The sequence below is a fragment of the Podarcis cretensis genome, assembly GCF_951804945.1.
Source record: "Podarcis cretensis genome assembly, chromosome: 4".
Classification (NCBI taxonomy): Eukaryota; Metazoa; Chordata; class Lepidosauria; order Squamata; family Lacertidae; genus Podarcis; species Podarcis cretensis.
This window is the reverse complement of record NC_137173.1, coordinates 25,546,867-25,571,958: the sequence shown is the minus strand read 5'-3', so window position 1 is coordinate 25,571,958 and position 25,092 is coordinate 25,546,867. Positions and strand designations below refer to the sequence as shown.

At 43.9% G+C, this 25,092-nt stretch overlaps 1 protein-coding gene, 1 long non-coding RNA gene and 1 pseudogene across 9 annotated transcripts in view; 1 reads left to right on the top strand and 2 right to left on the bottom strand.

Annotated features, from left to right (window-relative positions):
* The window catches only part of SPATA13 (spermatogenesis associated 13), a 99,182-nt gene that overhangs the window by 28,623 nt on the left and 45,467 nt on the right, over nucleotides 1-25,092 (top strand). The window contains exon 1 of one of the 7 annotated variants that reach the window (XM_079973361.1): nucleotides 18,080-18,217. The exons of the other annotated variants lie outside the window; for them this stretch is intronic. The gene's annotated coding sequence lies outside the window, so the exon portion shown is untranslated. Of the gene's footprint in view, nucleotides 1-18,079; nucleotides 18,218-25,092 lie in introns of those variants that run through there. 7 annotated transcript variants of the gene reach the window in all.
* Nucleotides 16,564-17,859, bottom strand: LOC307215123. The gene is made up of 2 exons (XR_013838288.1): nucleotides 17,384-17,859; nucleotides 16,564-16,671 (listed from the first exon to the last, which is right to left on the bottom strand). It is a non-coding gene; the product is annotated as an uncharacterized lncRNA (long non-coding RNA).
* Nucleotides 18,331-21,114, bottom strand: LOC307214730 (heterogeneous nuclear ribonucleoprotein M pseudogene; annotated as a pseudogene). The gene has a single exon. The product of its transcript is annotated as a heterogeneous nuclear ribonucleoprotein M pseudogene (transcript).

The window sequence follows — 25,092 nt, the reverse complement described above, 5'->3', positions numbered from 1 at the left end:
GCTAACTCAGAAGTAGTACCTCGGTTTAAGAACTTTGCTTCAGGATGAGAGCAGAAATCGTGCGGCGGCATCAGCGGAAGGCCCCATTAGCTAAAGTGGTGCTTCGAGTTAAGAACAGTTTCAGGTTAAGAATGGACCTCCGGAACGAATTAAGTATGTAACCAGAGGTACCACTGTATATGGGTATATAAGCAATCAGCAGTTTTCCATTAAATGTAAAAGTATTAACAAGACATTATACTTTTTGTAAATAGATTCCAAATATAATTATATTTATCCATATACAATCTGTGTCTAAAAGCAATCTGTTGTATGTTGAGTTGTCCTGTCTTCTATTCATTTATCGAAGGGGACCATGGTATTATATTTCAAGTGAATTAATATCAGTCTTTTAGCAGAAGTAAGGGCGCAGAGAGTCTATTTCCGTTGAACTGTGGTCAAACCCCGTATAGTTGATATATAGTTTAAAACAATGTTATCCTCTGAAAATATTTTATATTTCCCCCCCAAAACAATTTTTATGCATCTTAGTACTTTTCTCCAAAAAGGTAAAACATAACCATCATGGCTAGTAGTCATGGAATTGTATCCAAGTGAGGACTTTTAAAGTGTGAATGTCTTTAAATTAGGGCTTCAAACCTTGATTAACAGTACAAACCTATGCATGTTGACGCAGCACTGTGACAAAATGGAGCTTACTCCCATAAAATTTGTGCGAAAAATAGAACTGTAGCCTAAAAGGCAAGATGCCTGAACAACTAAATGATCTTTCTTTGATGGACAGCTTTATTTTTAAATACTAAAAGATGAAGGTAATAGGTTTGTTTTAGGAATGTGCAGAGGTTTGACACTGCTTTATGTACAAAAATACTACTCTTCTGCACATGTATACTTCCCAAAAGGTGTTTGCATTAGCCAGAGCTCCCTTAATGAGTTCCATTGTAGTTAAGAAAGATTGTCTATCACTGAATGATATGCCGCTTACAAGTGAGTATGAGTGTTAATGAAAGGCAGATTGGAACAGATGTTCTGTGCAATACAAAAAGTGCCACCTTATCTGCACGAAGTTGTTCTTGCTGGCAAGCAGCGCCAGTTTAGGGAGGAAAATACGTGCATCATTACCAAGTATTACATGCCTCGCTTGATGAGAGCACAGTATTGCCTTGAAAGTTCTGTTTTGACTAGGGAGGAAAAACAATACCTTCTGCAAATCTTGCAATGTGACCTCAAGGTAAGCATAATTTTCCTGGAACTGATGCATAAACAGATTTTCTGCAGTTTTGCATAAGCAGAGTTTTGCATTGTATATGATGACCCAAATTCTGCAGCAGGTGTCTTCCATTTTCAGTTTAGTCCCACAGGTTTCTAGAGCTTACTGAAACTTATATAGGATATAGGAAACTACATCAATATTGTTCAGGTATTTGAAGTACTCACTACTTTATTAGAGAAGTAACGAAGAGCAATGTTAATCATGCTGATTACTACGGTCTCCCAGAAAACTCCAGAATCCAGTCCTTTCTAGAAGCATGCCAGATATGATTTGGGAGTCCCTTCTTCTCCCAACAGTACATACTATTGACAAAAGAGTCATCCTGACTTCTGGAAACTTGTCACCTGTGTGGGATTGCCATCTTTTGTTTACAAAAATATTGGCATCTAAGATGGAATGCTTCAGAGCATGTGTAAAATTCCTTTGCAATAGATAAACAAGCTTTCAAAAAGACAAAAGTGCCTCTGAGCATGTGCAGATTGCCTTTTATTTGCAGAGACCTGTCAAGAAACTGTAGAAACTGGTGTCTTGTGCTTCAGCTGCCAACAGAGAATGGTAGTAGTAACCCATCAGACACAAAACTGCCTGAGAAGTGGCCTTGGATGACCAGGCGGGCAGGCAGTATCAGCAAATTTCACATATAGGAGTGAGATCGAAGACTAGTCTGGGTCAGGGATAGGGAACTTATGACCCTCCAGGTATTACTGGACTCCAGCTTGCATCAGTCCCAGCCAATATGGCAAATAGTCATGGATGGTGGGAGTTTGAGTCCAGGAACACCTGGTGGGTGGGTGACATGTGTTCCCCACCAGAGTCTAGGAGGGTGTCTGTCATCTGTCCTCTGTCTCTGTGTAATTGAGTTCCCCAGAATCTGCAAGCTTACTCCATGCTGTGATAGAAAAAGCAACTGGTCATCTTTCCCAGCATAGAAAAGAGAGTGCATAGAAAGAGTGCTTACTTTCTTGCTGTTTAGAAGCGCCATGACATAAGGTGGCTAATGCTTACTTGAGTAAATAATTATTAGGCTATTAGTTAAATTGGCCTCAGCGGGCCAAGGGCTACCAATGAGAAACCCAATATCATGGAGCATTAGTTCTTTCCATTGAGCCACATTCTAGCTTCCAGAGTAATGGCAGTGTTAATTAAAGGGGGAACCTTTCTATGGATTTTAAGGTGCAAACTAATGAAGGGTTATAAGAGGGTGCCAACCTTACTACTGTAATAGAATACTATGTTTGACAGCAATATGCAGTGTTGTGAACTGATCTCTACTGAGAAAACTTTCAGATCTTATTCCTGAGGCTACTATTGTAGCTTTATGAGAAAACTCTTAAGTCCCCCAAAATGTTTGCACACAGCAAAGAAGGAATATTTTTTACTTCTTAAGCATACAGACATACAAATATTTGTAACATCTACTGAACTTTGCTCATTTGTTGTGACAAGTACTCTTAAACAGTTTATGATTAAAGTTAAGCATAAATGTGAATGTAACTACAATACTTCCTCTTCAGTGTTTAGTATTGGGCTGCTATTATTATTATTATTATTATTATTATTATTATTAATATTATTATTATTATTTACCTTTTTTCTCAGATGGGACTCAAGAACTGCTAAAAACCTAGAAAAAATTCATTAAAAACAATTAAGCATGTTTTTATATATGTATGTGGAATAAAACTACATACATATATAAAATCTATTAAAACCATACTAGTAAAAACAGCACTGCACCAGACTACTTACACACCATACATTTAAAGCACATTATTCCCCCCCCCCCCAAGAATTGTGGGGGCTGTAGTTTGCTAAAGGTGCTGGGAATTGTAGCTTTGAGAAGTAAACTAGAGTTCCCATGTTCTTTGCAGGATGTCTGTGCTTTAAATGTATGTCTTTTAAAACCAGACAAACCTTTTTTGTTCAAACCAGTGTCTAAGACTCTTTTGGACACACCCCAACCTGGGCTAGCTCCCAAAGAGGATTGTCTGTACTGTGTTTGCAGGTACTTCTGAGAAGAAATATTCTTTTTGTAGGCTGTTATCAGACACTACTTTGTCCACAGAGAGCCTCAAATTGGTCTCTTGGTGGCATGTAATAGATAGAGAGCCTTTTGTTAAGACAAGGCTCCACAACAGTGGGCCAAAGTCTTGCCTTCCTCACTCAGTCATCTAAGTAGTGCTATCAGATACCGCTAGACTACTCTGTTTATAAAAAGGAAGGCTAGGCTTAGCTCTCCACAACTTCTTGTTGTCATACAGAATAAGTGACAAAAACATTTGTTGTTATTACAAGTTGTTGTCTTAATTAAAAAAATTTCCCAGTAAATTTGAGGAGTAGAGGGTTTTGTAGTTAAAGCTATTCCAATTAGGGTTTTAGCCTTCTTTTAAAGTCCTTGGAGGGGCAGTACTTTGCTATCTTGCCTAAATATTTCTGCAGCATCCCCCAAGTGTTTATCTTTCATCTGTCTCAGCAGTTAAATCCCACAGCTGTTAAGATGAGAAGATAAAGGATGTTATTAAAAATGGGAGAGCAGCACATTGCACATAATCAGATGTATCTAGGAAAAATGAAAATAGCACATGTAAGCAGTTGCAAGCCAGGCAGAGAGGAGCAAATAGGTGTTGGAGTATTGGAGAACAAGGATCGTCAGGTCCCATTCCTTTTGTAAGTATTTATTTGTCAAAACCATGAGCCGTAACAGGTCCAAACCTATAAAAATAAACTGCGTTTACCATTCCCTAGCCATGCTACCATTCCATAAACCATACTATCATGTACCACAAGAAAACCAAAGTCTGTGATTCTGTTAGAAGTAAGTGTTCTAATATTGAGAACTGAAACTGTAGGACAGTTGTCTTGTTGAAATAAAAAGACCATATAAAATCATTGCCCTCAAAGAAGACTTGTTTGTCAGGATGAAAGATGCAGTTACCACACAAGAAGAACCTGCTGGGTCAGGTCCCATCTAATTCAGCATCTGAGCATAACAGCACTTTCTCATCCTGCGGTTTTCAGGAACTGATATTCAGAACAAAATAAAAAAATTCCTTCCAGTAGCACCTTAAAGACCAACTAAGTTAGTTCTTGGTATGAGCTTTCGTGTGCATGCACACTTCTTCAGATACACTGAAACAGAAGTCACCAGACCCTTCTATATAGTGAGAAGGTGGGGAGGGGTATTACTCAGAAGGGTGGTGGGAATGGGTGATAGGCAGATAGCTGTGATGAGCCTGTTGACGACTCTTAACGACTGCAATAGGTCTTACAGGAAAAAGCAAGGGGTGAGAAGGTGAAAAATGGCTTTGTCATGTATAATGAGATAAGAATCCAATGTCTTTGTTCAGACCAGGTCTCTCCATGGTTTTAAGTTTGGTAATAAGTTGCAATTCAGCAGCTTCTCTTTCCAGTCTATTTCTGAAATTCCTTTGTAATAGAACAGCTACTTTGAGATCTTGTATAGAATGTCCTGGGAGATTGAAGTGTTCTCCTACTGGTTTCTCTGTCTTGTGGTTCCTGATGTCGGATTTATGTCCGTTTATTCTTTGGCGTAAGGTTTGGCCTGTTTGTCCAATATAGAGAGCTGAAGGACACTGTTGGCATTTGATGGCATACACAATGTTAGACGATGAGCAATTAAATAGTCCCGAGATGGTATGTGTGATGTTGTTGGGGCCAGTAATGGTGTTGTCCGGGTGTATGTGGCAGCAAAGTTGGCATCTGGGTTTATTGCAGGCTCTGGTGCCAGTGTCCGTGTTAAGTCTGGTTGTAGTATTATTGTGGGTTAGGAGTTGTTTAAGATTGGGTGGCTGTCTGTAGGCAATGAAAGGTCTTCCTTTCAGAAGTGGAAGTAGAACATAGTGTCATGAGTTTGTGGGTGCTAGACATCCTAAATTCCTGGATTCAGTAAATGTCAGTATTTAATCAATGCTTGGAGTTTTATCTTGATGCCATTTCATTATCTAATGAAATCCTAACAAAGGCTATTTCTCCACTTAGAATTTAAACTTCTATATTTATTTCTTCATCGAATGAATGAGTTTGTGGAACAGATTCCCATCTGCTTTAGGAAATATATTGCATCGTTTCACCTCCTTAATCCGCATGTCCCAGAGAGAAGTGAGCTCTTTGTAGAGGAAACCAACCACTTCGACATCAGAGTTGGCCTTTGGTATTCTGGCTCCTTGGTCTGTTAATGGTAGACTTAGTACTTTGTTCCAACTGTAGCTAGAAAACAACCGATCAAAGCAACAGCAAGAAAATCTCTAGTGGTCTCATGCTAAAACATTCTCCCCAGTTAGAATCTTCGCTAGGGTGATTTGTCACACAACCATGAGAAAAGGTAGCAAGAGGCAAGGCAATGTCTCCTCAGTTTGTTTGGGTACTACTGTTTCCCCCATCATCACTTAAGAGACTGGTTGGCCCATTCAAACTGGTCTAGTAGTTGGGTGGCCTTAATTCTCAGGTGTCTGTGGAGTTCTTTTAGAAGGGTTGACTGAAAATGGACCTGGCTAGGATCTCTTGTAATTCCCATCCAACTAAGCAATTTTACCAGTTCATTCACACTCCTACAGCAACAATGCCAGAGCGCAAGTGGAGAAGGTCCAAGGTTCAATCTCTAGTATTTCCAGATAAAAGGATACGGCAGGGGTCTGCAACCTTTAAGACAAAAAGAGCCACTTGGACCCGTTTCCGAAGAAAAAAAAACTGGGAGCCGCAAAACTCGTCATTATAAAAATAACTTTTTTGTCACTTTTTTATTATTTCTTTGTTTGACCCCTCAGAATTACTCCTCCTCATAGAAATAAACGTTAAATTAACAAGTTACCTTTTTTTTGTGTGTGTGTTCTTCACTCCCCTTCAAAACAGTGACCAGCGTACATGCCCCCTTTCAATGCAGTGACCAGCATACATGCCCCTTACAATGTAGCGGGCGGGCGGGAAGGTGACGTCGGGACGGTGCATGACTAACGCACGCACCGCCCCCATGCGACGTCACAGCCAGTGCAATGCCCGCCACAGTGGGGAGTGTCGGGGCGCACAATGCGCCTCCTCCCCTCTCTAGTATCTGCCCCGGAGCCGCGGCAAAGGTGTAAAAGAGCCACATGCGGCTCTGGAGCCGCGGGTTGCAGACCCCTGGGATACGGTAGCAAGTTGTGGGAAATACTTTTCTGCCTAAGATCCTAGAAAGCCATTCCCAGTCTGAGTAGGCTTTACTGGGCTAGGTGGACAAGTAGTCTAGAAGGCAGCTTCTTATATTCTCTATGTAGCTCTTCATAATTAGTAGATAATCCCATCCCTGCCTGAGCCACTCACAACTTGCATAATATTTAACTAGGCATCTGGAGGCAACAAATCCCTTTAATTAAATGAATTGGTTGGTTCACCCCCTCCTTTCCTGTGAATTTAATTTAATGTGTACAACAATGTGTTCTGTCCTCTCGTATGTGATACTAGCGTAAAAATAATAATTTATGAAATAGAATCCTAAATTATGCTGGGCTTCACCTTTGTTTGTTTTGGATGTTGCGATTTTGTAAGTATATATTTAACTTGGTGATCTAATACACTGGTTTGCACTAATGTGTTACGCATTAACTCAGGTTTCACATTTATGCAGGGCTACTGCTAGAAACGACAGGCTCTTGACTCCTGTGTCCTCATCACCTTGTAAGTTTCAGCCAGCGAACACCCAGGCAACGGCGAGCATTTAATCACCAGAAGCCAAACAAAACAAAATTTCTGCTCCCAGTGGAGAAGGGTTCATTTTGCAGCTGTGAGATACTTCCATGTCCTGAGGAAATCAGTAGACTTTCACTCTACTGCTGTCTTGAAGATTTAAAAAATGTTATGTAGAACATAACTTAATGACTTTCAGAGCTTTACTATTTTCTTCTCAGCCATTCTGTTTTAATTTCTTTCTTTATTTTTTACTTTTTCTAGCAGAGTGGGTTTTGGGTTTTGTTTTGTTTTTTAGCTATGCATGTGCCAAAGTTCTGCTTTCGGGTGGGGGGAGGGTGTGTGCTTTGGAGTTACCATTCTTGCCCCTGTTTCTAGGGAGAGGCTTGCAAATGTCTCCCTTTCAGGCTTTCCTGGCAATAGGCGTCTCTTGGGCTATGTGTGCGGAACGGCTACGTATATGCCAAGTTTCAGCTTCCTGGATGCTCTGGTTGTGCTGTGCAAAAGTCAGAGGTTCCTGCATACACTGTCACTTCCCACACGCATCTCTCTGTCCGCCAGCCAGCCAAGCAAGAGGCAGAACCACAGTGCAAGGGCATATTCCAGCTGGCAAAAGCACCCAAGGAGGATGTAGTGCTGGGCCACTGCAGCATGGGGAGAGGGGGCTTGGCCTGGAAAGCAGTGTGACCTGGGAAGAGTCCCAGGGGCCAGACAGAAAGCCCTAGAGGGCCACATTTGACTCTGAGCCTGGGATTCTCCACACATGATGGATTTTTATTGAAAAAGTGTGTTCAGTGTGGCGGGGTAGGGATGGGAGCTGGAAATGAGAGAAAATTAAAGGGTGGCTAAAGCTTCAGTTGGCTAGTCTAGCAACTAGTCCTTTTTATCCATATGAAGTTAGATTTGCTGAGCTGCGGCTTAAAAGAAGTCAAGGATATAGGTGGAAGTTTGTATAAACAGCGGAGGCTCTTAGTAACAAAGAAAGGCTTGTCACAATCTTTTTACTGTAAGATTAGAGCAAACACTAGTTTCCATACTTGAGTATGTGGGAAGCAACTTTTTCCTATTAGCCAATAATCTATTTGGGATGGCAGTAGCTAATGGAAACCAACTTATTGTAAAATATTTTGCCCTGTATATTGTTAAATATTAATATTTTTGTTTTGTGTAAATAGATGGGTTGTTTTGACAATACATTCATATCTCATTTTAGCATCTAAATGAATAAAGCATGAATTGTAAATGTGGTTGTATGGCAACATTGGGTACACACTCCACAGGGGGGCAATTTGATTTTTAAGGGGGGCAATTCGAGAATGAGTTATTAACAGTTAATGGCCTTTTAGGCTTCCTCCATGTGAATAGGACTTTACTTTGTAGCCGGTTGAACTTTTCTCTGCATGAACCTGCCATAGCGGAATAAAAACCCAACTGCTAAATTGCCTATTATTATCTTTATTATTTATTAAATTTATATACTGCCCTTCGTCCTGATTGTGCGTCGTAGGGAATGCATATCATGCAAAGTCATTAAAAAAAATTACTTGTGACATACTACTAGTCCTAATATGAGTGACTACTCTGTGTGGCATTATCAGTGTTGCTCTATTTATCCCATGCTACTTAATGTGGAACATGTTGGGTTTCTAGGTTGCAACATTTTACAGGGGAAAACTTGTTTTTAGGATTACCAGTTTGCAACCCAGAAAGCTAAAACCACCTGCATCCAAGCAAAGATAGCTGCATCTGGGAATTAGTAAAACTATATGCTAGTTCCCTGACAACCCCAAGAGCAAATTAACACAGTGTTATATACTGGAGGGTATGTAAAACTTTCTCTAAGTTCCATTTACCTTTAGACTTTGGTACAGCAGGCATTTGGAAAGACTACAGCATGGTGCTGAAATGTAATTATTTCCCAAAGCATAAATTTACTAGGACTACAGACATACTGTTCCTCAGTAGCATTCATAATTCCAAACGTCAGAGCATTATGAATATAGACTGCTGAGGCGACTATTTAGTGTGACTTGTTGAGCTGCAATATAAGTGATTGGAAGTGTTGATCTGCCACCTGGACTGACTACTCAATTGTAATACCTAAACCCCTAAATTGCAAAGCGCTTTTGAACATATTAAGCATATTTTTCTTGGTTTGATTCTTTTGGAATAATGTCTCTGGGGCCGCTTGTTACAATGGTCTACTTTTTACTCTCCTATTTTCTGGACTTCTACTCTTTCGTGGGAAAAGCAGCAATGCTTCCAATACGGTCTGTGAAAAAGATTTTTCCCACTGTTTTATAATGAAAGCCTTTTTATACAAGCCTCGTCTGTGCTATGAAAAGTTACCCAGATCTGACAAGAGGTACAATCTGCCAAGCATTGCTTCTCAATAGCTCTGGTTCATTTCCTTGGAGCAAACGTTGGATCCACCGTGTGTGAGGCACTCCTGTGGCACATAGAGCTGAAAAGGTGGGGTGGGAGCACCTGTACGTTTAGAGTGAGATGAATCAGGCTTTCCTTTCTGTCCAAAAACAGGTTTTACAAGTACTTGCTATTAAGGTCCTAACAAAGGTTACAGTGCCAGTTGTGCCTATTAAAACATAGCTAAATGCCTTTTACTGCCAATGCAGAGAATGGGTCAGTGGGTGTGCTCACATGCACACATGCATGCTTAGCACCTGTGCACATCAAAGCTCATGCTGATGGGCCTGGTTAGGTGACTCCCACCCATACTGCTTTTGCATCACAGTCAATAAAGGATAATATTCCAACCATCTCAGGAGCCAAATACAGCACCGGGAGTTTACATATAATTCCCAGCAACAGATCGCAGATCAGCCTGTATGTCATGAGGCTGTATCACTCTGCGCAACAGAAAGCCCCATGTCTGCAGAACTGCAGTTATGAAAGTACACAAGGAGGAATTCTTTGGATGGAGAACTCCAGCGGAAGGGAGTCCTCTGCAAGAAGGAACACTTTGCTAATTGTGCAAACAGCCATGGCCAACAGCAAATATAGGAGGGGCAGATGGATAATGTTTGTCACATCTCAGGACCCTTGCAGGTGTACTGCTGCAGGACACGATGCAGATGCCCTATGGAATTGCAATTCTGCCGCAACAGTGACTGCAAGGACCGGCTGCTCCATACAGGTAAGCAAGAGGGTCTTGCCAGTTTCCTGAACTTCTTCCATCTCCCTCTCCTTGCTTTAAAGTATGCCAAGCACTCAGACATGTATCAGAGTGTCTCCTCCCATACCCTTTGCCTTGCAATGTGGGGAAACTGCACTGGTTTAACAAGCCTTTCTTGCTCAAAGGGACGCAAGGCATATAAGTGCTGTGTGGACATGGGAGAGGGGGCTGCTAGCCACAACCCAGGGAATACAACTTACATGTGTTGGGGTGGGTTGTGGGGAACACATTGCTAGTGAACACCATGCACTCCCTTCTTCTTAATGGAATTGCTGGCCAGTCACTCACAACTCTTTCTTCCTTACAGGATCAGAGCCAGGGCACATGGAGCAGAAAAAGCTGTCACTGGAGAAGGGGGTACCAGTACAGCTCATTATATTGCATGGGTGAGTATTGGCTCAGTTGCTATATTGTCTCCTCCAGCAAGCTGAATTTCCAAAATCTGAGGTGTAGCCAATGAAGTCCTACTCTGTAGACCCGTTGAAATTAATGGAATTAAGTGAGTCATGCCCATTAATTTTAGTGAGTCTGCTCTCAGCAGAACTAGCATTCCATTTAGCCCACTGATAGCTGTGGTGGTGGGGGTGCCAATAGGAGAATGGGGGCTGGGGAATTTGGAGCAGAAGAGCATAGAGATATCGCACTCCTTCTTGAAGATGCATTTGCCAAACGAGCACCCACTCATTCATCTGTTCGTTATTTGTTCCTACGCCCATGTCTGTCTTGTCTCTCCACAGGCCACCAAGTAGCCACTGAACACGCACAGGGGAAAGGATGTCTCTTACTGCTACCAGTACAGAACACCAGGCCTCCAGCAGCAGCAACCAGTGGGAAACCTGTGTTCCTACGTGGGGTTGCTGCCTTTTAAATCTCCCTGGACTCCTGTGCCTCTCAGAAGCACGTGACAGACAGAAATGCAGCAGGGGCAGTAGCACCCTTGATGGGAATGCACTGAGCTGCACTTGTTGCTCTACTGCCCGTCGTGTCACACGGAGTGGCAGGCGTCCTATAGCCAGTAGCAACCCCACGTTGCTAGGATGCTGTCAGTACTCCCTTCAACACTGAAGCTGTTCAATAAAAGCTTGTGCCAGTGTCCGCTGTGTTTTTGTCCTGTTGATGGCTGTCCAGCGTCTTCACTGTGGGAAACTCGCAATAGGAGGAGGAGGAGGGCACTGGGCTTTCCATCATCACAGCCCTTCTAGGCTGACTGACTGTGCGGGAATCAGATCCACACCTCTCCTTTTACACTGCATTGCTCTGTCCTACTGCATTGCTAAGTGGCTGGATGTGTTTCCTTCCGTGAGCTTGCTTTTGTAATGTGTACTCTTCCCTGTCCAAGTGGCTCTCTCCCACTCCCCCTGGCTAAATGGTTGTTCCCTAAACATTGACACCAACATATACTTATTGTGTGAAATGTTACAAAAGACATCTGTGCACATTCTCAGAGCTGGCCCACCCGTGAGGCTGGGTGAGGGGACCACTGCAGACGTCACCTTCCCTGAGCAGTGGCATCCTGTTTCGCTGCCCAGAGTTACTGCTGGTTCCCCCAGCCTTTGGGGGCAGAGTGGGACTGGTGACAAAGCTATGCCGAATGCCTCCCCTCCTGCTGAGTCGGTGAGAGGGGAAGCACTCTGCCACTCAGCTTTGCCACCAGGCGGCAGATCTCCCACCCACCCCCTGCCCAGCAGTGTGATGGAGCTTTGCACCAGCTTCTCAATGGAGGAGCCCATACAAAGCCCCACTGGCGGGGAGGGGGGGGGGATTGGGAATAGATCTCCCCACCACTTCCCGGCAGGGGAGTCTCCTTATGGAGTTTGCTCCCAGTGGGGCATTTCACCTCGGGTACTGACCTGCCATGGGCTCCCTCTCTGCATTCTTGATGTTGCAGGGACCTTGTTGTGAATAAATTGGCACTCCTTCCTCTGGTCCTAGCTATTTTCCTGACCAAAGCAGGGGTGGTACATGTTTTTCAGCCCAAGGGTTACATTCTGTTGCAGAAATGTCCACAGCGCCACATGGTAGTGGAGGGTGGGGCCAGGTGTAAAAATGAGTGGTGCAACGTAGGTGATGCTTATCTTTCTACACTGCGTTGCCTATACATATACCTCTCTCCATCTGAGAGGACCTTTTCGGTGGCTGCTCCCAGATTGTGGAACTCCCTTCCACCTCTCTGCTTTCCTTTTGCCAGCAGACAAATATGTTTGGCCACCAGCTGGCTGTTGCAGCAGGGTCTTCTGAGGGTGTTGTACTTTGTGTGTGCGCGCATGCGCTTCTAAATGCTTTAATGTGTTTTCAGTGCTGTTTATAATAGGGTTACCATTTGTTTTAATATTTATACTGTGTGTGTGTGTGTGTGGTGTTTGTATCTGCCTTAATTTATGCTGTGAGCTGCCCTGCACTGAGAGAAGGGTGGAGTATAAAATAAATAAATCCAGACAAGCTAGAGGCAGCACCAGAGTTCAACAACATATACCAGTCAGGCAAAAACAATCAAGGAGGACACAGCAGGGGTGGGGCCTGAAGGTAAGGGGTGGGGCCTGGGGAGACTCTTGAGGGCCTGATAGAGAGGTGTGCAGAGGCACATCTGACCCCTGAGTCAAAGATTCTGCATTCCCGCATTTAAAGGGGTATCCCAGGGGGATACCAAGGAATTTGAACCCCCATCAGAGGAGAGCCCTGGAACCTGTGATTGCTTTTCTCCTAATGCCTAGGACACAGGAGTCTTGTGGTAGGGTGAGCCCTTATTGACTCTTTTCTCCTGAGGGCATCCCATGTGTATGGGAGGAAATATAGAATGGGTTCTGTTGACATCAAGCGTCATACTTAACCATGGTGCAACCTAGATGTCACATAGGTATTTCTGTCTTCCCTGCTTGGTGTGAGTAGAAGGCAATGTCATGAGTGGTGGACAATGGTAACTAGTAGTAGTGTGGATTGGTGGGCAGTATTGCTGCATTGTTTCTTCTTCACATTGGGGTTGTCTTGCTTTCTTCTTTGCTGCTTGGAGTGCATAAGGTTGCAACTCTACTATGGCAACGTAACATTGGCGTAGCCATGGCACAGTGGCTGGCCATGTAGAGTCTGTGAGAAATCAGAGGCGTGAGATGGAGCATTTGCAAAGCTAGAGAAGCTAAGCAGAGAAGCCTTTAAAAAAATGCAAGTGTGGGATTAATCTAACCACGTTGTACGCTTGAGAAATATGTGCTGAATTAGTCATTGGGACATCAAAGAGAGTTTTAATGAGATTGACATTTAAACCATTTCAGATCATTGTACAAAAGAGATTTTAGTCTTTTTAAAAAAATAATATTTAATGAACATAGAATGGAGTAATGGTTTTCCAGCACTGTTCTGGGAAACACCAGGTTCCTTGGAAGCTCATGAGAGATTCCTCAGTGAGAAGGAGTGGTGGACAAGCTTGCTGGAGATGTATCTTCCCTGATATGTAGATTCACATACGGTGCAAGCTCAATATGTACATAGCTATGGTGAGGTCAAACAGGCCTGTTCTGGGCCTTCGATGAACTGAATGCACTCCCTAGACCAGGGGTACCCAATGGTGACCTTCAGATGTTGTTGGACCTCATATCCCATCGTCTCTGCCCATAACCCATGCTAACTGGGGTTAGGGTGTTGTAGTGCAGTGACCTATTTAGGGCCCTATGTTGGCTGTCCCTGTCCAAGATAGTAGTACCAGCAGGATAGGTCTTTGGGACAGGTATCTTGTGTTACTTCACGTAATATGGTTTTACAGAGGGAGGGAATCTTCAGATAGTAATGTGCATGACTTAAAAATAAGGTAAGCCAGCACTCTTTCTCATTCTACGGACTTGGGGTGGTAGTCAACTAAGTTTTGCTTAGTGTAGACCCACTGAAATTAATGAGCATGACTAAGTTCATTGTTTTCATTAGCTCTGCTCTGAGCAAAACTTAATTGAATACCACCCCAAGTCCATAGAATGAGCAAGAGTGCTGACTTACCTTATTTTTAAGTCATACACATTACTATCTGAAGATCCCTCCCCCTCTAAAACCATATTACGTGAAGTAACACATATTAATTACCGTCTAAAGTGCTGACCCCAAGACCATTAAATCCAGTGTGTGTATTCTGGTAATACTTTAAGACTAGTTTTCCCCAACCTTGGGTTTCCAGATGATTTTGGACTACAGTTCCCATCATTCCTGAATATTGGGGTCATCTGACTGGGACTCATGGGAGTTGTCGTGAATCAACTTATGGGGACCCAAGGTTGGGAAAGACTGGAAGAGTGTAACATTACCCCGTTGCACCACTATCCTCATGAAGGGGTTTCTCAACAGACAAGTCAAGGTAGGAAAGATTCCTTGAAACTTGAAAGGTTGGAAACTTCCATAACAGAGGAGAGAAACTACTGGTTGAAATTTTCAAGTCTTCCTTGTTGTGAATGGCTTTGAATGTTAAAATGGGGCAAAGGAAATGTTCCCTTTGTCAGACTTTAATGTGACTGTGTCACACTTCCTGTTCCTCTGCATCTTGAGCAGAGTTACTTTTCATATTCCATGCTTGAGCAGAGTTACTTTTCATATTCCATGCTGAGGGGACAGCGCATGATCCCGATGCAGGGACAGCTTGTCCATCTCTCTGTTAGGTTGCAGTCCCATACTCACTGACCAGGGAGTAAGTCTCATTGAACTTGTGGGACTTACCTCTGAGTAGCACATGCCCAGGTTTGCACTATAAAAACTGTTTCACACCAGCTGGATATACAGGGCAACAAGCAGTGTGAAGCTCTTACATTTCCTGTTACCTTTGCAAAAGCCGAAGAGGCTTAGAGAGAGGGATGATGGACATGGTAGGAGCTACTATGCATGACTAGAGCTACCCCGCCTACGGGGGCTGCCCCATCCAGTGACAAACCTCAGGTCAAGGAAAATAGATGAAATATAAACCCAGTTGAAAATATCCCTGCATCTGTAAATGGAACTTGATAAGTGCACAGTTAAGCACTTGATTTTGGTGGGATTTAACTTTTGCTGTGTCTTTTTGTACACATCTAATTGTCCAGAGCCTTTCAACATAGCAACCGCAGAGGCAGCTAAGGTAACCAGCTTCTTGCCAAATTCATTGGGGTATTTTTGTTGCATCATGCAACAAGAGCAGTTATGATGTTGCAAAATGCTTGTGTTGCTGCAATGTTCTTCTCTTGCTGCAATATTGCAAGAAAAGAAACTGCAAATCTTTCAGCAAGCACACATTGTGTGCAATTTTGAGCAGCCTTTCAGACTGCAACTCTCACAGCTCCAACCATTATGACTATAGGTCAGGGATGATGTGAGCTGTCGTGGAACAGCACCTAGAGGATGTCAGCTTGGGAAAGGCTGAGTTAGAGAATAATTTGTTAGTTAAGCATAAGAATGGCTCATTTAGGCTACATACATGCTATACCTTTAAAGCACATTTGAAACATTCTTTCCCTCAAAGAATGATGCACTGTAGTTTGCTAAGGGTTTCTGGGAATCGTACCTCTGGAGGGCTAAACTACAGTGCCCAGAATTCATTGAGGCAATGAATATGTTTCAAATGTGCTGTAAAGGTAACAACATAAGAAGAGCCTACTGGATCAGGCCAATGGCTCATCTAGTCCATCATCCTGTTCTCATAGTGACCAACCAGACCATGCTGATTGTATATGGTGTGTATACAACCTAAGAAATGTGTTTGCTGGACAAAAGATAACTACCTTCAAAATGTGGGGACTTTACAAATGATTCCACACATACACTGTATAGTGCAACTTTTGCCAGTCTGGTGTTGGACTACAACAATATTTGTGAAGTCCCAAACATCTGGAGAGCACCAGGTTGGCAAAGGCTGGTATGGAGTAACACTTAGAATGGAAGGCTGTGGGCATTCAAGATAGGAACCTGCCTTATATGCCCCCTCTTCCTTCACTTGGAACATTGTTTCCAATCCTGGGATACCCCCTGACAGTTAGGTCCAGTCGTGACCGACTCTGGGGTTGCGACGTTCATCTCGCTTTACTGGCCGAGGGAGCCGGCGTACAGCTTCCAAGTTTAAAACTAAAACAAATACTTAGAAATACAACTTTGCTAAATTAGACCAAAACTCCATGAAAATCAGAAAGAGCCAGTTACTATTGTTCTTTATATCTCTTTCCATCTGTAACATGATTCCCCATAATCTGAAAATGCTTTTCGTTTAGCATGAAACCTATTAGCCATAATTGCTTTTAAAACCCGGTTATGGAAAACCAATCTGTGAGATTAAAATTTGAAGAAACTTGACCACTTCCATTTATCTGTTTCTTTTCTTCTTTTACATGCATGGTTTCTCTTCCCTGTTTTTTAAGCATTAAGTCATAAGTTGAGACAAAAGAAAAGAAAAGAAAGAAAGGTAAAGTTGCAGTCTGCTTAATTAGAAACAGGAAGTTTTCTTTATATTTGAGACACAATGATCTATTTATTAGAAACTGCTCTTCTGTAGTATGGACCGTTTTTTCATGTCATGCTGCCTGAATAATGCCTGTTGAGGATGGGAGAACAATAATAGTGTCACAAGCAAGCTCAGTGAGGGTATAAATAGCTTTCTTCCAGACTGAAAGGCTGAATCCACCATTAAGTTGCATGCAGCTGCACGGGTGAAGGTGGGTGGGTAAGAGCAGCTCTGACAGAATATAATGGTAACCTGGTACACAGAGGTCCTGTTTCTCAGATTGCGTCACTCCACAAGGCCTTTGTTCCCCAACCTAAATTGCAGCTCTGTGCCAAGTGGAGTGGGGTGCAATAAGCTCTCGGCAAATGTGAAGAAGGATGGTACTGATAAAGGATGAAATCTCTGTTGCATTTCAACCATTAGTTTTTGGGGACAAGTTAGTTTCTAACCTTGAGTTCATGCATGTTGTTAATTGAAAGAACATTTGGGGATCTTTAGCAAAGAGTTAGTAAGTTCTTTTTACACGCTTCTTTCAAATTAAAAGGGCAATCAGGCAATTTAATATAGGCTCATTTTTCACATTTACCCATTCCCCCGGAATTGAACAGGTGGCCCTTTAAGAGATGGGGTTATGAAAAATATCTGCTTTTAATGACTGCATTAGGACATAGCAAAAAATGTTTTAATCGCAAAAAAGCATAGACAAGGAGATCAGAAGCCTTCATTTCTGCTTTTAACTAGCTGCTGCTTAGCTTTATGCGCAAACCCAGACAAACTGTGGTTAGTCTTAACTATGGCTTACTGCAAGGATGGGGAAAGTGGATGCAAGGAGCTGGAGTCAATATCTGAAGAGCCATGGGTTCCAAATCCGTGGTTTACTGAAAGGAGACATTTTTGTACTCTGGTTCACGAAGCTAGCTTGCTTTAATAAACCATATGTGAGGAGGCACTTTCACAGGAATTCTCTTGCCCACGGTCATGTTCCCACACTCCATTTTGCCTAGTTCAGTCTACTTCATCACCTGTCTCCTTTTCCATCTTCTCCCTTATCCAAACATCTTCATTCTGTTTCTCATCCCCAACCCCTCAGTGTCATGTCATTTCATTTTATGGGACAGACTCCAAGCTGTTGATCTTCACAGCAGGCTAGGTAGCTTCCTTGCAAGTAAACGCAGAAGTGAGGAAGGCATAAATCAGCTTTGTGGCAGATCAACTCCAGAAGAATCTCACCAGCTGGGGCTGTTTTTATTCCATTCCCCTTGGAGACGTGAGAATGGCCTCTGTTACCTGTTTCAAGAATGTTGGGAGTGGGCCTGGACATTCTCAGCTGTGGTGTGAAACCAAGTGCTGAGGGAAAGTCCTGAAGTTTTCTCCCCGAGTGGGCATTTTCTGACCCCAAACCTATTTTTCTGCAAACATCTGGAGCTTGAGGACTGTATCAAACCCTAAATCAATTATATTCATCCAGAGGTCGTGATTCTTAGCATACCTACTGTCAGTTTGGTATCCCATTTTTTCTCCGTCACATATGGGCTCCCAAAGAGAGAAGACTAATACTGAAGTTCGTTGAAGAAACTTAGGTGAAAGTGCACAGAGCAAATGCAAATATGCAAATGGAAGAAAAGATGAAAAAGTGGTAAGAAAGCTGTAGGGAGGGGAGGCAGTTTACTGTTCAGAGTGGAATAATGTGCAAGACTGGGATTATTGAGCCGGTTCTAGCAGATTTCTTTTTTCTTTTTTCTTTGTAATCCACAAGAGAACACTTTTAATATAGACATCGACTTCATACAAGACATGTGGTTTTGGTTTGACTCATGGTCTAGTTGTCCATTTTCCAAGAAAAAAACACTAAAAAAAACTTTTCAGACATTCACAGAAGTTCCCAGGTGGAATATTTCCCATAGGAGAAACAGATACAGAGTTATCAGCACTACTTGCTTTCTTCAGAGAGTCTTTCCAAAGATTTTCTCTAACCAGGGAAAGGGTGGGAACAAGACTTGATAGCCACCCGCCACTGGCGTTTATTTACCAAAGACATAGTGTAATGCGACGCCACTACATAGAACCAAATTGTGCATTTTAAAACACAGTTTCAATTCAAAAACAAAAACCCAGGACAGTAAAATGGGAAGAAAGCAAATCTTATTTTAAAAAAGGAACTAAAATTACTCCAGAAAGCAACTGAGTTGTCTTACCATCTTCACATCCAATTTTTTTTTTAAAATCCCAACAAGAAAGTACAAACCCCAAGCGCTCTCCCATCGTATTTAAAAACGCCCGTGCCAAAAAACACAACTTAAGGCATTCCTGTCAATCCATACGTCTATCTCCCTGCCACGAAGCTGGATCCCGTTCATCATATGGCAGGCTGTTTCGGCGACTTCCGGGGATTCAAATCGGACCATGCCGCACCCTTTGGACTTGCCGTTCTCCATTTTGATGTCTGCATACATGACGTGGCCACACTCTTTGAACTTGTCTTTCAGCATTTTCCACGTGAAATCAAAAGGAAGATTTCTCACAAAAATCTGGCAAGCCTTCCTGGCTACACCGGCCGTGGTGGCAGGTCCTCCGGTCCCAAGGGCGCCGGTGAAGCTTCCAGCGGCAAAGTTCCCCCTGTCCATCTCCATCGTACTCTCGAAGGTGCTCCCCATGGCGAGCCCCATCCTGTCTAGCCCTGCCCCCATGCCCTGCCCCATGGCGGGCCCCATCCTGTCCATGTTGGTTGCCTCAGCTCCCATGCAGTTGAGACCCATTCTGTCCATGTTGCTGGCCACAATACTGTCCAGTCTTATCCTGTCGATGGAGGCCATCCCGAGGCGGTCCAGCCCCGTGGGCATCCTGTCCATCACAGGGCCCATCCCTGCGGGCCCCATACCCGCAGGGACCATGTGGTCCATGCCCAGGCCCATCCTTTCTATGCTGGAGCTTTCGGTCCATGCCAGTGCCCATGCGGTCCATGGTTGTGCCGACGCGGTCCATGGCGGATCCCATGCGGTCAATGCCGAACCCTAGCCCTGTGCCCATCCTCTCCATCCCCATCCCCATGCGGTCTATCCCAGAGCCCATGCGGTCCATGTTGGACGCCAAGTGGTCTATCCCGAGGGGAGCCATCCGGTCAATTCCGGAGCCCATCCTGTCTACGCCGGAGCGTATGTGGTTCACCACCAGCCCCATCCTGTCCATCTTGGAGCCCACTCTTTCTATGCCATGCCCCATGCCCGAGGAGAGCCTATTGATGCCCGTGGCTATGCGGTCGATCGTGGAGATGCTGGCCCCGCCTCTGCCACCACCCAGCCCCCTGTCCAGGGTGTCTCCAAAGCTACGAGCCATCCCCATTTCGTTCCTCGGGAAGTCTCTTTCAAACCCGCCTCCACGGTCCATTTCGCTCATCCTGCCCAGGTTCATCCCAGAAGGGAAACAGCCCAGATTCTCCATTCCGCTGAAAGGCCCTTCCATCCCTCCCATTTTGTTCATTCCAAAGCCCAAGCCTTCTATGCCCATTCCTCCAGGTCCCAGGTTGCCCTTACCCAAACCCTTGTTCAAATGGTTTGCATCAGTAGGTATTCCTCCTGGCCCCAGTCCCATGCCAATGCCTCTGAGTCCATGAGGAAGCTGCTGGGGCCGCTCCAGAGGGAAGAAGTCCCCTTTCGGCAAGGCTCACTCATCCATCTTCACATGCATCGGTCTATCAAACAGCAGCTGCCCATTGAACATGGAAATGGCCTGAACAGCTTCAATAGCCTGCTCAAAAGTCACTGTGCCAATATCCCGGCTCCTGCCATCTTTGTCTTCCAGGATGTCTGCCCGGACCACTACGCCAGCCATGCTGAACACCTCCTTCAACTTCTTCCAGCCAACTTTGTAATCCACATTGGCCACAAAGACCGTGCTCCCAAGCCTGCCTGCCTGCAGGGCATGAATGATCTCGTTGGGGATGTTTGGGTTATTGAGGATGCTGGGAGGGATGTTGATCATCCCGGGGCCACCGGGACCAGGGCCGATCCCCATCCCGCCACCAGATGCAGCCGTGGCCTTCTGTACGGCTCTCCTCACATGCTCTCCATCAGGATCCTCCTTCACTTTCAAGGGCCACCCGCTGAGGCTGTGCTTGCTGAGAACCTCCACAGCCTTCTTCATGCTCTTTTCCATCTTGAACTTGACAACAGCACACCCCCTTGACTTTCCTTCAGCGTCCATTAAGAGCTCCACGTATGTTACCTCACCAACTTTCTCTTTGACTAGATCTTTGAGGTACTGCCACTTCACATCGAAGGGGATGTTGGTAATGAAGGCTCGGTATCTTTTCGAAGGGCTGGCATGGGGCTCAAAGCGACTCCCTTCTTCCCCCTTTGGCATTTTTCTCCTTCCTTTTCTCGTTCTGGTTTGGCCGTTCGCCTTCACTCTTGGAGATGCCATCCCGACGCCATTCTCAGCCCCATTGGCTGCCACCATCCCTCCGCCGGCCAAGGCCCCGGCCTCCGCTATCTTGGCGCTGCCCTCCAAATCCACCGCCATTTATTGCTCCTTCTCAGCCCGTTGCCCGCGCAAACCGTTCAAGCAGATTTATGTATATTTCTGCTCTACCACAGATATATAGCCTTTTGGTAAATTACTGTCTGTCAGACTCTGGTCTCTCGCTGTGAAATGGGAATAATAAAGATTTATTGCACAGGGTTTTGAAAGGTGAACACAATAAAAGCTAAACAGTACATTGCAAATTAGAAGTGCTATATAAAGTATTTACGGTGCTAGGGATTAATATGAATTGCTAATATCAAAACACATTTGCATTTTTAAAATAATTTTTTCTTCTTTTAGACAGAACCCCCCCTTCAGTATAACTTGTTTCCCGTCACCTTTCTGTAATCATTTCACACACTGCTTCAGTTTGTAATCCTCTTCACTCCTTGTCACATGCATATTAAACCTTCTTTAAATCAGAGATTTAAAATTTTAAAACATGCCTTTCATTTTGTTGCTATAAATACCAGAGACCATCATCAACACACACTAACAGCTCTTTTGCCCTTTACCAATCGGGATTTTGTTCTCCAAACTTGTTCCGTTTTTTAATGTCTACACTTGATTCTCCCACACTTTATGATGTTTGCAGAAGGGTTTATTGAATTACATATGTTATTGTTCATCTTGGGACAAATGAACAGGTTGCAAATAATAAGAATGAACTGCAGCTTTTTAGAACAACCTACAAAAAGTAATTGTTCAGTTTCTTGTACCTCTGTTGCTTAGGCTCAATGCTTGCATAACCTTCCTGACATTACTTAACCATGCTTAAGCAGTTGTGAACTGTCTGGGGTATCACACATTTCATTCCTGCCTTCTTAAGGAGATGCCATCAGTCTTAACCACAGATGATGGATGCATCAGCAGTTCACCATGGTTCAAATTAGGGTTTCTGCAAACAGGATTTGAATCCTAATTTCAACCCCTTCTGGTAGTCATCACTATCAATATAAGGCCTAGCCTCAGTTAAACAGTGGCTAACAGAAATTCCCATCCCAGAAGGGAGAGGTGGAAGAAGGGTATGTGCAACCTGTGTCAAGTTGCCAAACCATGGTTTGGTGATGGCTAGTGCTCATAGACTGACACCTTCCTCTGCTTCTCCTGACTTTTCCTCCCCTCCCCTGGTTAGCTTCAACTTAAATTTGAACCATTATAACCATGGTTACCACTAAAAGGCCTCGGCCCAGTATACCTGAAGGAGTGGCTCCACCCCCATTGTTCTGCCCGGACACTGAGGTCCAGCGCTGAGGGCCTTCTGGCGGTTCGCTCATTGCGAGGAGCAAAGCTGCAGGGAACCAGGCAGAGGGCCTTCTCGGTAGTGGCGCCCGCTCTGTGGAACGCCCTCCCATCAGATGTCAAAGCGATAAACAACTACCTGACATTCAGAAGACATCTTAAGGCAGCCCTGTTCGGGGAAGTTTTTAATGTGTGACATTTTAGTGTATTTTTTGTCTCTGTGGAAGCCGCCCAGAGTGGCTGGGGAAACCCAGCCGGATGGGCGGGGTACAAATAATTAATAATAATAATAATAATTACCATAGTTTGCTTCTAAAATCAGAGACTAAAACCAGGATCAGAAATTGGTTTCAATCTCTGGTTTGAAAGCAAACTACAGTAAATGATTATGTTAATGCATGTGTAATCTGGCACTGTAGTTAACACTAGCAAGGAAAGAGACCGGGTTTCAGAGTGCTGATTCCCAAGCCATGGTATATTCCAAGTTCCCAATAGCAGGTACAGAGCCTGAATCATAGAATAGAAGGGATCCTGAGGATAGTCTAGTCCAGTCCCCTGCAATGCAGGACTATGCCGCTGTCCCTTACCTTGAACCTGCAACCTTGGTGTTATCAGCACCACTCTCTAACCAACTGAGCTAGCCTGCAAATAGATTGTATGTGTGATATATGTATATATACAAGATATATTGTTTCTGAAGTTATCCTGAATGTGTGTAATGAGAAGGCAGTTTCAACATGCATGAGCAAGACTCCCCACCATGTACATGTATAGAAACTTTGCATATTCACCAATGTCTCGACTACCCTTTAGAACAGGGGTTCCCAAACTGTGGTCTGTGGACCACCAGTGGTCCATGAATTTCATTCAGGTTGTCCTGCAGCATGTCTGAGGATTTGTCATTGTACACAACACATCAGTTGCATTAAATACGCATAATGGTTTTGAACTGTACGTTATTGGTTCTTTTATATTTTATTTCATAGAATTCAGATTGTGATGCAGAAAATACTATAATATGACAGTTGCTAAAACAAGTAGAAAAACCCATCAGTTGCCTGCCATTAGATAGGCTAGATCCTTTGTGATTATCAAGTGGTTGGTCGGGGTGGGGATATGAGAGCCACTGCATTAGAACATGTGAAATTTTAGAACTCAGAACAGGCTATTTAATTTTCAGGTTTTAAGTAAAACATTTCTGCAAACGAGAACACAAAGTTCTCAGTTGTGCAGTTGACAGTACACGGGCAATTAACAGCAGGTAATTTATATGTTAAAATACCTTCAGTTTTCTCTTCCTCCAGTGTGGCTATTTCTTAAGCCACAACCAGCTTGAATTGACTCAGCAGGAACTGCGATAAGGACAAGATTTTACAGGGGGCTTATTTTTTCAAAGTGCAATCCTATACAAGTCTCCACAGAAGTAAATTCCATTAATTTCAGTGAAGCTTATTCTTAGGTAAGTGGGTATAGGATTGCCCCCTTAGCCTGCTGCTTTTTCAAAAGAATTTTTATTTTTAGGTCTAGCGATTTTGCAGGGTAATATGAACCACACAACACTCTTGAGTTTTTAATATTATTTTTAAAGAAGCTTCGCAAAATTCATTTTCGATATGATTTAAAACAAAATCTTGCAATGTTTCTAATGTTGCTAGATTCTGAGAGTATCTTAAAAACAGAACAAAGCACCGTTCCCCGACCCCCACCAGGGAGAAAGCTGGCTGTCCTGGTTCACTTTTTGTCATTTATATTGGCTGGGCTGCTACTCTTGTTATCGGCTGTTCAATTGATAATGAAATCCAAACGGAGAGCCAAACAGCCTCCCTTTGTCTCTGGCAGAGTCGGAAGAAAGGCGGGTGGGGGTGGGGAAGGGGCACTTAATGAGTGTTTGCTCAAATGTAAATCACCCTGTTTTAAGTGAGATGCGTGATTATTTTATCCCGTGCCCCCAGCCCTCCCCTCCGGGTCAACTTTCGTTGTATCTTTATAGATAAAGGGGCATGGACTGTGCCTCCAGGGTGAAGGGGCCACAGGGCGGGCATCAGCTCCTCTTTCACTGCGGAGACAAGGATAATTTCTCTCACCACGAGGGGGGGGGGAATTGATGGGGAAGAATAGAGATGCGATGGATCGGGCAAGGTTTTCTGACACCACCACTCCACTTGATGGATTTATAATTGGTTTTAGTGGTGGCGTTTAAGATACCGTTTTAAGGCTGCCTTCCTATGTCAGGGAGTTTTAAGTCCCATTCACGTCCACGGAACTGGACTTCTAAGGTGACTCGTATAGGATGGCGCCATGCGTGCTGCGTTTAATAGTCTGCAAACCGGCCAGAGTCGTCGGTTATATGGGTAGTATAAAAATGCAAAGTTGTTTTTACAGCTGCTGCTGCTGCTGCTGCTGGGGTAAACTCGGAGTGGACTTTGGTGCTGGAGGGGCGCGAGCTCCGTTCAGCCCTGGTGCAAAAAACAAGCTCTTGGGTTAAGAATCCTTTTGCACCAGACTCAGGGTCCTCTGTAGATTTCCAGGAAACTCAAGAAGTGTGCATGCACACGAAAGCTCATACAGTACCAGTAACAAACTTAGTTGGTCTCTAAGGTGCTACTGGAAGGATTTTTTTTTTTTTTTTTGTAAAACAAAGACAGCCCGCTAAGGGACTGTCCACAGATCCCTGGGGGAGAGGGGGTCCCCGGGGGCGACTTTGGTAACGTGGCTCCTTGAGCGAGGACATTTATTTTCCACACCAAT